Raw genomic sequence first — 13,200 nt, forward strand, 5'->3', positions numbered from 1 at the left:
GATCAGGTTCGAGATAAGAGTGGAAGGTAACACTAGAGGTTATTTTGGAGGAGGGGGAGCAGGGGGACCTGTTTTACCACATAACCTGTGAACGACAGACAGACAGACAAACAGACAGACAGACAGACAGACAGACAGACAGACAGACAGAGCGAGAGAGAAAGGGAGAGAGGAGAGAGAGAGAGAGAGAGAGAGAGAGAGAGAGAGAGAGAGAGAGAGAGAGAGAGAGAGAGAGAGAGAGAGAGAGAGAGAGAGAGAGAGAGAGAGAGAGAGAGAGAGAGACATGTGGCATGACCAACACTTAAGCCACTAATGGGTGATTTGGTGAGAGGAGAAGATCAGCAGACGTCCAAGCGACAATGTTTACTCTGTTTTTTAAGGGGTATGGGGGGAACAAAAACACCCGGCAATGACACACAAACACCTCCTCTACAACCAGCAGCACACACAGCCTGCTGTCTTTATTTTTTTATTGAACTTTTATTTAACTAGGCAAGTCAGTTAAGAACAAATTCTTGTTTACAATGACGGCCTACCCCGGCCAAACCATTCCCTAACCCAGGCGACGCTGGCACCATTGAGAACCGCCCTATGGGACTCCTGATCACAGCCGATTGTGATACAGCCGGGATCAAACCCGGGTCTGTAGTGACACCTCTAGCACTAGTGCCTTAGACCGCTGCGCCACTCGGTCCCATTGCTCCATTGATTGAATCACACAGCGCATCAGGATACTTACTGATGGTTAAAAGCACAGGTTTTAGTGATTTTTCAGAGTGGCTGGAAGCAGTTGTAGCTGAGGCCTCTGACTGGGATGCCTGTTCATCTACAGTAACACTATTGATTTGAACATCCAGAACTCATATTGACAATTCTCAGAACATGCCCTATGCTGTATTCATAAAATAGAGTGTAGAATATGGTGCTGAACCACGATCACATGCAAGCATGCAAAGCCCCTTTAGCTGTGTCCTGTTCTCTTATGTTCTGACTGTTTGCAGCACTACCCTAGTACCAAGATAGAACCAAATTAGGAGTATTGTATGTAGTATAACCGCTTTGTGGTAAAGCATATTTGCGCTAGAAAATTGCACTAGAAAAGTTACTGGTAAACCTAAACTAAAATGAGGCTATGAGCTAATGCTAAAATGAACCCTGTGCCCCTTCTGTCTCAATCATCAGTTGGTGAGAAATATGTCGCTCTGGAGACGAATGGTCACAAAGGTGTTACATAACCAAAATAATTTCCACATCCTTTGACCTGAATGAGAACACTCAGAGTAACACTCATTATTCATGTCATTGTGACCATCAGATCTCATCGTATCACAATAATGGATTACAGATGCACATGACTTAAGGAACATTCACAGTGCTAAAAATATAAAGTCTAACTTTGGGTACTTTGAAGCATCTGTGGCGGAAAGAGGAAGGCTTATGTCCAGGATTTGTGGAGCTGTTCTCTGACTTCAGAAGAGGAAGTGATGTGAGTAAGAGATCCTTCCCCTGCTTTTCTCTTTACATCTCTTTTTCAAATCCAAACAAGGTCATATTAATAGGAATACACAGTGGATTTCACCCAGCAATCCTCATGCAGAATAGTAACAGAATATTTTCTTAGTATTGTCTTGCCTGATCTTTGTGCAAAGGAGGAAACCTAGACCTTGTGCATTCAGTGTACACTAAATAATGGTCCCCCTTAACCGGTTTAACCCTAATTGAAATCCCTGTGCATGACGTTGACAACATCCTTGCATCTGTAAACAGCATAGAAAATAGGTTAAATGTATACCATTTAGCCATGGAAAGTCCCCTTTCACTGAAATAGAGCATGAGAACAGTTACGCTTGACTGTTGTGATGACTTCCCTAGTGAAGGCTGGCCAGCATCTAAAAGTAGATACAAAGGAAACTCAGATCCTCAGACCCTCTAATACCACTCTGCCTTGTTGGGTCTGAGATGAGGTATGGAGATGAGTTGAGGAGTCACAATATCTGCTCTTACTCAATGGGACATTTTGCTTGCTAGCAGTCCTGGGATAACTATAGTTTTAAATATGCTAAATCCATAGATTAGGGCCTAATGTATTTATTTCAATTGACTGATTTCCTTATGTTAACTGTAACTCAGTAAAACTGTTGGCTGTTGCGTTTATATTTTTGTTCAGTATATATATTTTTAATACCTTGCATATAAAATACCTTTCAATATTGTGTTTTTCTGAGAGGTATTCAAAATACTGTCAAAGGTGATTTGTTTTTCTGAGACCTTTATTTGAATATCAAAGGAAATAATTGCCTGTAGTTGATTTTCTATATCTGACTACTGTTGGACTACCTCAACTATTTGAAATGTTGGTGTTTTCTAATAAACTACAAAATACAAACTTACTTTTTCTGGCCAGGTCTGCTTGCTAGACATTACAAGAAATAGTTTTGTTTCTCTAAATGTCTGTCTGTCTCTCGCTCTCGCTCACTTTCACATAACTCCATAGGGCTAGAGACAAGTCAGGTCACCACAGACTGTGTCACAACAATCCATGTTCACTTACAAGAAAGGCACTTCACATTTGTTTAGTCATTTAGCAGACATTCTTATCCAAAGTGACTTTCAGGAGAAATTAGGGTTGTGCTTTGCTCAAGGGCACATCGACAGATGTTTCACCATGCTGGGGCCGTAATAACAGCTGCCAGATGTGGGGAGTCTCAAGAGCCCAGTCACATTCTCACAGACAATGGAATGCTTGTGAGTAGCCCCAACAGGAAGTGAGGTCAGGGCTCTTGACCCCTCCCCTGAGCTAAGTGGGAGCTGCAAGGTTGGGGGTTCCTCTCTCCTCTGTGAGGCTTTGCAGTGCACTCTCTCTCAAATGTCTTGTCCCATCATAAACTCCCTGACAATGTGCAGTCAGTCCATAATGAGCGCTTGCTAGACATCCAGATTACTCACTGTCCATTCAAACTGCCAACGCTTAAGTAGAGTACGTCACTGACCTGGAGGTACGAAAAGAATTGGCGCCTTAGAGGGTAGGTACGCCCACGTGTCGAAGAGCCTCTCTCAGTTTCCAGAGAAACAGAACGTTAACTTTGAGTCTCCTTTTGATTTCTCCCAAATATACAGTGTGTTTCTATTCAAGATCATTTCACAATTTCCCTGCTTCTGAGAGAACACCTCCCACGCAGCTGGTGGAGGAGGAGAGGTGGAAGGAAGAAAGGTGGGAAGGATGTCTACAGTTGGTGGGTGGGGTTTGCCCAATCACTGCCTGTCTCCTCTTACTATGCAGCTCTATTCACTCTCAACTCACTCACCAACACAGGGAGAGAAAGCAGACAGTTTATGGACTATATGTTTAATCTGTGTGAGTTTCATTACCTAGTTTCATTTGCCACCAAGATGTGTGTAATGTGTCATGTGGTCTCTGGCTGCTGTATACAACAGCATTACATTGATGTCACTCTGCATCACGGTTGATTTGATTTGATTTGACTCTGCATCACGGTACAGTAGCTAGGCTGGATTTCTGGCTTGATAATGACTGACAGAACATGCCCATACTCACCTCTCCCCTACCTTCTTGACTGACAGCAGACCAATTGCCATGATGTATTGATTAAAGACAAAAACAAGAATGAGTCAACATGAACAACTGACTCAACGCTTATTTACATGTTTTGCTATGAGCCATATCCAAGTTGAAATGCAAATACATTTCCTTTCCCTAATAGTACAATCTAATTACAAATAATGCATGGGAAACACTGAAATTATTCAGTATATGAATAGCCTGTATGCCAGAGACAGTAATTCTAGTACTGTAGTCTGTCAGAAGACTCCTCAGGTCTCAGGCTAGTTTAGATTTGGAGGAGCACTGGACTCACGTTCATCCAGGGAGCGCGAGGGCTCCGGAAGTGAGGTGGTGGAACATTAAGGACGAAAACATCTGGACTTCATTTGTACACTGGACAGAGAAAAACTCACAATGAAAATGCAATTTGTTATCCTGTAAGCCTAATTAGTGACTATGAATAAAGGTAGAGGGTTTATCTGAACATTATAAGTGAAAACCATTAACCACCAATGGGACTGGTGTTCATATTCTGTAGTAGGATGTTTCGAGAGTGGTTCTGAGGAAATATGTGTGTGACCGGCGCGTAATGTGCGCGCGCCTCCCTGTTGTTCCATAGCCGGTGGAGCTGTTGTTCTCAGAGTTAGAGAAAGGAACAACCACACGGACACTGGGAATAGAGCAACAAAGGAGAAAGTATGAGCCAAACGAAAAGTCTTAGGCATTGTCTTTAAAGTATTTTGTATTGGGAATCATTCAGTCTTCGCAGTATATACTTTTTTTTGGAGGCAGAGTAGTTCCAGCTATGGATTTACCTTTGACCAGACAAGCAACACTGCCCAGTCGTCATCCGAACTTTTGATTGTCCTCATTACCCTCGACCCAGAAGAAGACAGCGCTCACAAATCAGGTGAACTTTTGAAAATGCATTTGATTTGGAGATAGGTAGCCACATGCTACACCTTTGTCGACAACAACCACAACTACACTGGCCGATTTCGCACATGGGGTAAGTGGTTTCATGTGTAAACGTACCAGCCAAATTGTACAATTGTGGCAAGTGTACACTCTACACGTGCCGTTTGTTAGAAAAACAAAGACACTATCAATCAATGAACAATGTGCAGCGAGTCTGCAACACACGAGGGCGGTTATGAACTTCGCCCATTTTGGGAAGATATAGCCTATTATTTTATATTAACCTACCCAAAGACCCATTGCACGTATTTAGTGGCAACCACTGACGTCTAATCACACAGGATTGTTTAAGTAACCCGAATGATACTAGAATTGGGCAGCATGAATGATCACCAGGATGCAGTCAAACGTGTTGAGAGGTTATCAGTATATAACGTGAAAGGAAACCATACACAAATTCTAAGAGAAGCTTATGGGTGTCTTGGGTGATGCCTTATTAGTGTCCCTCAAGGTTGTACATTAGATGGTTAATCGAACAACCAGAAAATGATCCCTCAATAAATATGTTGTTTTTATTCTACGAGAATAACAGATGTTTTGGAACGTTGTGTTTAATGAGTAACATGATCCATTAAATATTAACAAGCCACGGTGCCCGCTGCTGGCGGATCCACTACTGCTCTATGTGTATTGTAGTTTTGTCGAGGGGGGTGGGGCTGTGGTCCCCTGGCTTTAGCTTCGCAGGGGGCTTCTATACGTCTTGTAGCGGTTGCAAGACCCGCTGTGCCCCCCTCGTGTGTTGTCGAGGTCCGCTCATCCGTCACTGTAAAGGGCGCATTGTCCTGAAAGGATGTTTTAATAAAACAAAAGGCTCCATTATACCATCTCACCGGAGCGGAGCTGCTTGGTGGGCGGATCGGGGTCCCCAAGTGCCTGGTGGATTAAACCTAATTTACATTCTAAAATGTTTTCAAGTGTTCCAAAATGAATAAAGGCTAATATATATATATTTTTAGCAACACTGCTCAGTTTTATCTTAAAAGATAAAGAAACTGTTCATAATTCTATTGTAAAAGCCCTTACCTACTTGCTGCACACTTTCACAAACAAACCATTCCATTAGGCTAACCTATTTGTTCTGTCATACTGTACATGTATTATATGCTGAGGTCTTAGCTGACTACAAAATCAAATCAAAGTTTATTTGTCACATGCTTTGTAAACAACAGGTTTAGTCTACTAGCCCTTTCCAACAATGAAGAGAGAAACATTTAAAAATGATAGAAAAAATGTATTACACAAGGAAAAAATACACAATGAGTAATGGTAACTTGGCTATATATACCGGGTACCAGTATGTAGTCGATAATATTTCACCTGTTATTTAACCAGGTGAGCTAGTTGACAACAAGTTCTCATTTACAACTGTGACCTGGCCAAGATCAAGCAAAGCAGTGCGACACAAACAACAACACAGAGTTACACATGGAATAAACAAGCGTACAGTCAATAAGTAGGGGTAAAGTGACTAGGCAACGGGATAGATAATAAACAGCAGCAGCGTTTAGCAGTCCTACGGCTTGGGCGTAGAAGCTGTTCAGGGTCGTTTTGGTTCTGGACTTGGTGCATCGGTACCGCTTGCCGGGCGGTAGCAGAGAGAACAGTCTTTGACAGTTTTTAGGGCCGTCCTCTGACACTGCTTGACATTACAGTTCAGCGTGTTGAATATGTGGATTAAGATGTGTGGAACAAGATGTGTCATAGTTGTCTGGGTTGTGTGGATTTAGGTGATGTCTGTTATGGTTTGTTTAGGACCCATTCTGCACCTTGGCCAGGATGAATGAAATACTGTTTGTTAGGAGCACAGTTTTGGGTCAAATTGACAATGAAAAGCATAAATGCACCCTGCACGTTTCTGCTCTTTGAAAGAAAAGCATTATGCAAAAACACCTTCCAGACACACCCACACAGAATGAGGGTGTCAGTAATCTATTCATGGGTAAGAGAAACACAGAGATAAGCGGATAAGGAGGAGGAACTAGTGTTTTATTACCCTGATAAAAACACCCATTCATCATTCTCTCTCTTTCCTCAGCTCACTCTCTTCAGTGTGCTGGCCATTAAACATCTCTAAAATTTTAAAAGCTCCTGCTGACATTAGCTCATGCTTAACCAATGGCAACAGAGCGCTAAACTAACTGAATGCTTAGATGCACATGGGAACCACGACAGACAAAAAAAACACCAAATAAAGACAAGCAAACATTTCTCCATGATAACATAATTTGAGAGGGGTGGTGGGTGGGAGAAGGACATACACTGAGTGTACAAAACATTAAGAACACCTGCTCTTTCCATGACATACACTGACCAGGTGAATCTAGGTGAATGCTATGATCCCTTATTGATGTCTCATGTTAAATTCACTTCAATCAGTGTAGAGGAAGGGGAGAAGACAGGTTAAAGACAGATTTTTAAGCCTTGAGACAATTGAGACATGGATTGTGTGTGTGCCATTCAGAGGGTGAATGGGCAAGACAACAGATGTAAGTGCTTTTGAACATGGTAAGGTAGTAGGTGCCAGGCACACTGGTTTGTGTCAAGAACTGAAATGCTGCTGGGTTTTTCCTGTGTGTATCAAGAATGGTCCCCCACCCAAAGGACATCCTGCTAAGCATTGGAGTCATTGGAAGCATTGGAGTCAACATGGGCCATCATCCCTGTGGAATGCTTTTGACACCTTGTAGAGTCCATGCCTGACAAATCGAGGCTGTTCTGAGTGTAAAGGGGGAGGTGTTCATAATGTTTGGTGTTGTCAGTGTATGTAGGTGGAGAAGAATATCAGGTGTGAGATGGGGATGTTGTGGTGGTGCTGTGGGTTGTTTCGGGTGTGGATGGGACGCCTGTGCTACCGGGGGGTGACAGGCTGGAGATAGATATAACCTGATCCAGGCGACTGGCCATCTGTTTTGGGACCATGTGACCTCACGGCTCATTACACTAGAACAAAACCCGCCACGCCGCAGCCACCACTGACCTCTGCCAACCCTCTTCTCTTCACACACGTTCACTTCACACACTCTCATCTCTGGCCCAAGTGACAGAGTCCTGGAGTGCTGCTGTTAACAGCTCCAACACACCAACAGTCAACCATCCACACAGTGTAACCAGGCAGACATGACAGCAGCATCCACACAGTGTAACCAGGCAGACATGACAGCAGCATCCACACAGTGTAACCAGGCAGACATGACAGCAGCATCCACACAGTGTAACCAGGCAGACATGACAGCAGCATCCACACAGTGTAACCAGGCAGACATGACAGCAGCATCCACACAGTGTAACCAGGCAGACATGACAGCAGCATCCACACAGTGTAACCAGGCAGACATGACAGCAGCATCCACACAGTGTAACCAGGCAGACATGACAGCAGCATCCACACAGTGTAACCAGGCAGACATGACAGCAGCATCCACACAGTGTAACCAGGCAGACATGACAGCAGCATCCACACAGTGTAACCAGGCAGACATGACAGCAGCATCCACACAGTGTAACCAGGCAGACATGACCGCAGCATCCACACAGTGTAACCAGGCAGACATGACAGCAGCATCCACACAGTGTAACCAGGCAGACATGACAGCAGCATCCACACAGTGTAACCAGGCAGACATGACAGCAGCATCCACACAGTGTAACCAGGCAGACATGACAGCAGCATCCACACAGTGTAACCAGGCAGACATGACCGCAGCATCCACACAGTGTAACCAGGCAGACATGACAGCAGCATCCACACAGTGTAACCAGACAGACATGACAGCAGCATCCACACAGTGTAACCAGGCAGACATGACAGCAGCATCCACACAGTGTAACCAGGCAGACATGACAGCAGCATCCACACAGTGTAACCAGGCAGACATGACAGCAGCATCCACACAGTGTAACCAGGCAGACATGACAGCAGCATCCACACAGTGTAACCAGGCAGACATGACAGCAGCATCCACACAGTGTAACCAGGCAGACATGACAGCAGCATCCACACAGTGTAACCAGGCAGACATGACAGCAGCATCCACACAGTGTAACCAGGCAGACATGACCGCAGCATCCACACAGTGTAACCAGGCAGACATGACAGCAGCATCCACACAGTGTAACCAGGCAGACATGACAGCAGCATCCACACAGTGTAACCAGGCAGACATGACAGCAGCATCCACACAGTGTAACCAGACAGACATGACAGCAGCATCCACACAGGCAGACAACCAGGCAGACATGACCGCAGCATCCACACAGTGTAACCAGGCAGACATGACAGCAGCATCCACACAGTGTAACCAGGCAGACATGACAGCAGCATCCACACAGTGTAACCAGGCAGACATGACAGCAGCATCCACACAATGTAACCAGGCAGACATGACAGCAGCATCCACACAGTGTAACCAGGCAGACATGACAGCAGCATCCACACAGTGTAACCAGGCAGACATGACAGCAGCATCCACACAGTGTAACCAGGCAGACATGACAGCAGCATCCACACAGTGTAACCAGGCAGACATGACAGCAGCATCCACACAGTGTAACCAGGCAGACATGACAGCAGCATCCACACAGTGTAACCAGGCAGACATGACCGCAGCATCCACACAGTGTAACCAGGCAGACATGACAGCAGCATCCACACAGTGTAACCAGGCAGACATGACCGCAGCATCCACACAGTGTAACCAGGCAGACATGACAGCAGCATCCACACAGTGTAACCAGGCAGACATGACAGCAGCATCCACACAGTGTAACCAGGCAGACATGACAGCAGCATCCACACAGTGTAACCAGGCAGACATGACAGCAGCATCCACACAGTGTAACCAGGCAGACATGACCGCAGCATCCACACAGTGTAACCAGGCAGACATGACCGCAGCATCCACACAGTGTAACCAGGCAGACATGACAGCAGCATCCACACAGTGTAACCAGGCAGACTTACTGTTAAAGACAAAAAAATGATTTAACGGGATTCATTGGATCTCATGCTCTGGCTCTGACGCATGTTTTTGGGTTTAGCAGTCCGTATAGAGTGAATCCAAACTCCATGATGTCAGACTGCTCTCTGGTTAAATCCAGCAGATCATGACATCATCATGTTGGGGTCAGGAGGTCTCTGGGTGCTGTTACCCACCCTGGCTCCTTCCTTGCTCAGTCACCAGTTTATCCCTCATGAACTGAACCCCCCCATGGGCCCCAGGGTCACCAAAGCCTACTGAATGGAGGAAGACTGCAAGGAGAAGTAGCGTGTGAGAAATGGAAGTCAAATCAATGGACAAATAAATAAACCAATGTAGAAAGTAAACGGATGGATAAATAAATTGATGATAATTCTGCAGTGGGAACTGGATGTGTGGGATTATTTCTAGGCCAGGTCGGAAGCCGGGTCACATGGGGGTTGAAGTCGGAGGGAGATGTGGGTGGGGTCGTCCCTAAAGGATGCTCATGTTTCAGCTCCAACCCTGGGAGAGCGAGGCCACTAATACGAGCAGTGAGAAGTGTTTTTCCTTAGGGAAGCTGAAGGCTCTTGTTGTCTACTACACACAGCCACTTTACTTTAGTCAGCCATTTCTAAAGGGGTACGAACATCGGAAAGATCAGAGAAGGGAACAACGGGTGCAACAACGTTCTGGCTTGTACAGGCAGGGTTAAAAGGAAACAGTCACGTGTCAATCCCCTACTTACAGATAAGAGCTGCAGCACTGACTAACAATGTATCCTACAACCAATGTGTGTAATGCCTTTACATGGGTGGATCCCCAAATAAATGTATAAAGTGATCAAAACAAATGTAGTTAGTGCAATATTCTAGATTAAAGGATAAGTAGCATATAATTTATAAACGTGTGCGTGCTTTTCTCCTTCGGGAAAACATCAGCTGACTCAAAGGGGGTGTGGCGGGTATTAAAACACTTCTGCGCTACCTGCTGTGAGGATCAGTGGAGGCTGCTGAGGGGAGGACGGCTCATAATAATGTCTGGAACGGAGTGACTGGAATGGCAACAAACACATGGAAACCATGTGTTTGATGTATTTGAGACCATTCCCCTCCAGCCATTACCACAATTCCGTCGATCCCAATTAAGGTGCCACCAACCTCCTGTGGTGTGGATACTCTTGTGCATCCTCTGTCGAAGTTGGTAATCGAGGAGGGGAGCAACCTCCTTCGTTTGCTTACTAACGAATTAACGCTCGACCACTTATCGGTTTTACCGGGTCGCGGAGGAGAGAGAAAGGAGAAGTCAATGAGAGGACGGTCTTTTGCCCAAATGAGAATCTCCGCTAGCCTGAAAAACACTTTTCCTGGGTGTGGCAGCTGTAGAAAAATAAGTGCCTTCTGTTCGCAGGCTGCAGAAGTGCAAGCTGCAACAAACAGCTGACAGCATGTAGCTTTCTGATACACAGCCAAGAACTGGGAGTGTCTCCGATCAGGAAATATATGGCCTGCTCACAGACACACAGACACATTAGACTATTTCAAAACGTAGTCTGTCTAACACACCCGGACTCACTGTCAGACGTGATCTCAGGAATACTTTATAAATATTTAGTTGAGCAGACATTTGGAGGAGGGAAAGGTTTGGGGTATTTCAGTCCAGGATGATGTTTAAATTCCTTACCCAAATCCAACAGCTTTAAAAGGTCCTGTTACATATCCCGTCTTCTCTAGTCACTTAACCATAAACGTATCCATGGCTACGCACCCTAATACCCTCACCAACATACCAGCATGCCTGACATATCATTAAAGGGATTTGGTTCAAATCATCCTGCACAGTTGTGATAGAGGCATGTCTGTATCATACAGTATTTTTAACTTCACTGTGGACCACCCATAGACTGGCAGAAACTTTCTGCCAGTCTAAGTAATTAGGCTAAGGAAGCTTATTGGATTGCAATATTGGATATTTCATCCATGGCACATGAAACCATAACAAACCACCTCAACATTTTCATTTTGGTTTTGTGGCTTTCGAAAAAGGCGACAACACTTTGAGAACTGTACAGTGTACGAATACTGTGATTTACGGTAGGGAGTGGAATGAGCTCTGCTCTCCTGCTACAGCTGTATGGTTAATCAATGTGGTCAGATTGTGGTTTCCTGGTGTCTGGTCAATCCCAGTCAGTGGTCATGTTTCAGTGATGTTGCAGCAGGTACACATGGAGATGTGTGGTTTGGAACCCCACCCCCACCCACATCCCTCCATTCTGGCAGCCATTGTTATTCTGAGCTGGCTTTGTTTGTGCAGCTGGAAGAAAAGCTGTGCTTCTTCAACCCCCCACATGGAGAAGGAGGGAGACAAGGAGTTGGAGTCAGGCCTTTCAGGATTGTTCAAGTGGGAGAAGCTCAGATTAAAGTTCTTAGAGCAGTGTTTGACTCGCTTACTGAGACTTCGAACTCTGAAAGGTCTGTTCCATTAACAACGTATTGGCGATACATCTCTAATGTGTGATTAGGAATAAAGATGGATGTGGCAGACTGACAGACTCTGTATTGGCTGGCCTACTTCCTCTCATTATTAACAGACTGACATACTGAAATGGGATTTTAAGTGAACTGCACAAAGAAAAACACATGCCACGAGTAACTGAACTGGAGTGAGGTCATGCAGCAGTTCAGAATGCTTTATAGGAGTTGGCAGATCAATTTGAAATGGACGATGTTTGTCTCAACCAAACGTGACAACAGGTCAAATGTTGTAACTCTTGTGAGATCCTCTCTCTGCTCCCGGTCAAAGTCAAGTAGTCGTTCTCTCACTGCCCTCGAAACCATACCCACACAGCATGGCAGAGTACTTTCAGACCTGCTCACTATTAATATTATAGCATACATACACAAATATACACATACAACTGTTCCATCAAGGTACCTTTTAGAGAGGTTGCAAGCCAGTGAAATAGTCGTAGCATGGTGCAAACTCCCAAATCTTTTCAGCTGTTATTGTGACTGCTGTATACATACCACCTCAGGCCAATCAAAATAATAAACTGGCACTTAACGAGCTGTACAAGGCTATAAACAAGCAGGAAGCCCTACACCCAGCGGCCACCTTTCTGGTTTCTGGAGATTTTAATTCGGCATCGCTAAGACACACGATGCCCCACTTCCATCAACACGTCTCCAACGCCACTAGGGGAGAAAGTCATAGACCACTGCTATTTTACCCATAAGCAAGCATACAATCTCCTCCCTCGTCTGTCATTTGGCAAATCAGATCATGACTCCGTACTCTTGCTTCCTGTTTACAAGCAGAAGCTGAAACAGGAAGTACCCGCAATTTGCTCCGTTGAGAAATGGTCACCAGAATCAGAGGGTATGCTTCAGGACTGCTTTGCTAGCGCTGATTGGAATATGTTCTGAGACTCCACCGATTTAACGTTGACGAGTTTACCACCTCCGTCAATGACTTCGCTAGAAAATGCATCAGCAACGTTGTACCCACGGTCAGGGTTCGCTACCTCCTCAATCAAAAGCCCTGGATTAACACTGAGGTTGGCGCTAAACTAAAGAGCATGGCTACCACACACAGCGCTATCGCAGACAACCCTGCCATCCAGGACCTCTATGTTAGGCAGTGTGAAAGAAGGCCCGGAAAGTCATCAAAAACCCCAACCACCGAAGCCATAGACAATTTTCTCAG

General features: G+C 45.1%; 1 protein-coding gene across 2 annotated transcripts in view; it reads left to right on the forward strand.

Moving 5' to 3' along the window:
• The first annotated feature begins 3,862 nt into the window (after positions 1-3,862).
• The window catches only part of s1pr2 (sphingosine-1-phosphate receptor 2), a 35,635-nt gene continuing 26,297 nt past the window's right edge, over positions 3,863-13,200 (forward strand). Inside the window, exon 1 of one of the 2 annotated variants that reach the window (XM_035771154.2) lies at positions 3,863-4,571. The gene's annotated coding sequence lies outside the window, so the exon portion shown is untranslated. The remainder of the gene's footprint in view (positions 4,572-13,200) is intronic. The other variant, XM_035771155.2, reaches the window with a different exon arrangement.

Source organism: Oncorhynchus keta, chromosome 5, assembly GCF_023373465.1.
Source record: "Oncorhynchus keta strain PuntledgeMale-10-30-2019 chromosome 5, Oket_V2, whole genome shotgun sequence".
In the NCBI taxonomy this organism is placed as follows: Eukaryota; Metazoa; Chordata; class Actinopteri; order Salmoniformes; family Salmonidae; genus Oncorhynchus; species Oncorhynchus keta.